At 60.3% G+C, this 3,458-nt stretch overlaps 1 pseudogene; it reads right to left on the bottom strand.

The window, feature by feature from the left end:
* Positions 1 to 331: 331 nt before the first annotated feature.
* LOC132223734 (cyclin-dependent kinase 3-like) lies at positions 332 to 1,468 on the bottom strand (annotated as a pseudogene).
* Positions 1,469 to 3,458: the final 1,990 nt, after the last annotated feature.

The raw sequence follows: 3,458 nt of genomic DNA, 5'->3' as shown, positions 1-3,458 counted from the left end.
GGACTCAACTCTTCGCCCCAAACATTTTAAATCCAAAAGACCAGCAGAGGGCGCCCTTCCCTCGGTCTGGCCCTGCAGCCAGGGCTGGGCCGGTGAAGGGTGGAGGAGCGCCTTGCGCACAGCAGCATTGGCAGGCCAGGCTTCCTGCTTTCCTTGGCCTGCCGCCCCCCGTGCCAGGAGACCCAGGGCCTATCATACCCCCTCGCACACGGAGCTTCTGTGCGCCCGTCTGGAAACGGCACCGTCGAACCCAACAAACAACACAGGAACTCGCTAACTTGTTGGCAGGACGAACCCAAACTCAGCCCTCTGGGCGGCTGATGCAAATTCCTTAGAGCTTTGCCGTCTCCCAGACATGTCCCCCTTGGGAGCCGGCGAGGAGCAGCGGGGCGAGGCTCTGAGGCGGTGGCCCTCCCGCATCCTCAGCGGCAGAAGCGCTCCAGCACACACTGGCGCCTTTGGCCGAGATCCGCTGGCTGGGGTCGTACTGCAGGACTTGCTGGAGCAGGTCCTTGCCCTCTGGCTCCAGATTGGGCACCACATTCTCCAGCCCCTTCCGGGTCCACTTGGGGAAGCTGCCCTTATAGTCAGGCAGCTGGGTGACTCCCGGCCACGTGGCTTCGCTGGGCGTCCCCAGGGTCCGAAAGATGCGAAAGAGCTGGTCGATCTCAGAGTCTCCAGGAACAGAGCTTTGCAGGTCACCATCTCCGCGAAGATGCAGCTGGCTGCCCAGGAGGATCTCGGGGGCGCGATACCAGAGCGTCACCACCCCCCGTGGGTGTAGTGCGCAGGGGCACCCCGAAGGCCCGCGCCAGCCCGAAGTCCGCCAGCTTGATGGCGCCCAGCTCGTTGATGAGCAGTTCTGCGGCTTCAGGTCCGGGTGGATGACCCGGTGCGCGTGGCAGAACTTCACCCCCTGCAGCAGCTGGAAGAGGTAGCTCGTGACCAAGTGCAGCGGGAGCTCGGACACGGGGGTGGCGTCCATGAACTTCTTCAGGTCCTGGCTGAGGAACTCAAACACCAGGTACAGCTTCTTCTCGCTGTGCACCACGTCCAGCAGCCTGGGGGGCGAGGGGGGCGGTCTGGCGGCTCCCGGAGGCGGCCAGGTCCGGCCCCGCCGGCTGCGCCCTCACCTGAACGATGTTGGGGTGCTTGAGCTCCTTGAGCAGGGAGATCTCGCGGATGGCGGTGCTGGGACCCCCTCGGTCTCCCTGCGGGGCAGGAGGGCGCAGCTGGAGGCAGGAGCCGAGCAGGGCGCTCCTGCCGGGGGGGGGGGGGGGGTGTCCCCCGCGTTCTGATTCCGGGAGGGCGCCCCGCAGGGTCCCGGTCCGGCCCAGCACTCACAGGTCCAGCCGGATCTTCTTGAGCGCCACGAGCTGGCCCGTGTCCCGGTGCCGGGCCTTGTACACCACCCCGTAGGTGCCCTCGCCGATCTTCTCCACCTTCTGGAAGCCGTCCATGGCCGCGGCTGCGGACAGGCGCCCGCTGGGTCCCGCGGGGGGGGGGGGGGGGGGGCGGTGAGGGGAAGGGGGGCGCCCGCTGCCATCGGCCCCGCCGCTCCCCCAACAGGCCCCTGGCTCCGGCTCCGGCCCGGCCGCTGCCCCCCACCCCCCCTGGGAACCGGGTTTGAAGGGGGGAGCCCCTCGCCCGAAACCGGGTGCCCCCAGGAAGCTGCCCCCCAGGGAGGCGCCGGTACGGGGCGCGGCAGGGCCCAAACCTCCCGCCTCGGCCGGGCCAGGCCCGGGCCAGCTCGCAGCGGCCAGCGGGGGGTCAGGGGGGCGGAGGGGAGGGCAGCAAGGGCAGCTCGGGGCAGGGGCAGGGGCAGGGTCCGAGGGTTCCACCTGGGCAGCGCCCCCCTGAGGCCGCGCCGCCGGGGCGAGGCCGGGCCTCCAGTTGGCGGCCGCTCGGCCTCCTGGGGGGGGGGGGGGGCAGAACCTCGGCGGGGCGGCCCCTGCGTCCCGGGCGGCCCCCACCTGGGTCGGGGGGTCGGGGCCCAGCGTCCCCTCAGGCCCTGACTCGCCCGCCCGATGGTTTCTAACTCTCTATTCCTCTCCCTTCCTCTCTGTAAAAACATCAATAAAATATATATTTTTTAAAAAAATCCTACTGGTCAATTCTTTAAATTAGGATCTCAAATACTTCTGTTGATGTTGGATTTGAGAAAATTATTTTGAAATATTCCTGGATTCAGTTCTCCAAAAGCTGACATTCTGTTTCTTCTACCCTGAGCACGGGAAAAAAATCTTGCTTTCCTAAAGATGTGATAAAAAGAACGGTGTGACAAAATAGATTTCATGCTCAGCTTCTACAGAAATAGGCGAATAGTGGGTAGACATGATAAATAATAGCCAAGAATTATAGGGGGTCGTGATTATGTTAGAACCGGAAGGAGTTTTAGAGCTCACCCAGGGTGCCCCCTCATTTCCATAGAGGACTCTCCATACAGCCGATGATGAAAAACAGGAGTGAGTAGCCATTCACAATGAGAGTACAGTTTGTGGTTTGTTTTCTTGTTTTTCTCCAGAGGCTATGTTCTGTTTGTCCTGGATCTGAGTCTTCTTGCATATGTTCGGGGAAATTTGCAGCAGTACAAGTTGAGTAATTAAGATAGAAAGGGTCACTGTGTGAGCTCCGATTCGGAAGGATGGCTCCTTCTCGGCGAGCTGATTCCTATGCATTTCAATCAGGTAAGTTTGGTTCCAATGAACTCACCGAGAATCTAGCACAAATCCGTGCCCTATATTCAAGGTCCTCTTTATCCCATGGGAAACAGGCTCTTCAACATGAAAAATTAGAAAGCAAGACCAGAGTTCAAACATGAGATACAGACAAAAGGTGCCAGAAGGATATTCATGCATTTTTATGGGCCGGAAGAAGGCAATTTTCTTATTTGTAAAACTAGTAGCTCTCTGCGGGGCCTGGCTGCTCCGTGCCCGCTGCCCAGAGGCTCTCCACAGCCTAGAGGCCCATCTGCGGCCGGGCGCAGAACACTTGCCTTGTTGCCGGGGTGACAATGCAAGATGCAAGCATTCCCCCCCCCACACACACACCCTTCCCGCGCCGCTCCATGTCCGCTGCCCAGAGGCCCTCTGCAGCCAGGGTGGAATGCTTGCCTTGTCGCCGCGCCACTCATGCTGCCGGTTCTCAGCGACTGCCCTCCTGGGACTGGGGGACTCCAGCGGTGCTGAGAGGACTGGGCGCTGCCATCTTGTGGCGATGGGCGTGCCATCTTTGTGACAGAGTGACGGTTAATTTGCATATTACTCTTTTATTGGCTAGGATGAGATTTTGCATTAATTGAGCTAAAGTTTTCCTTTTTTTTTTAAAAAAAAATATTTTTATTGATTTCAGAGTAGAAGGGAGAGGGAGAGAGAGACAAAAAACACCAGTGATGGGAGAGAATCATCATTGGTTGCCTCCTGCACACCCCACACTGGGGCATCAAGCCCTCAACGGGG

Source organism: Myotis daubentonii, chromosome X (assembly GCF_963259705.1).
Source record: "Myotis daubentonii chromosome X, mMyoDau2.1, whole genome shotgun sequence".
Lineage (NCBI taxonomy): Eukaryota > Metazoa > Chordata > Mammalia > Chiroptera > Vespertilionidae > Myotis > Myotis daubentonii.
The sequence above is the reverse complement of the archived record's forward strand: the minus strand, read 5'-3'. Positions and strand labels throughout refer to the sequence as shown.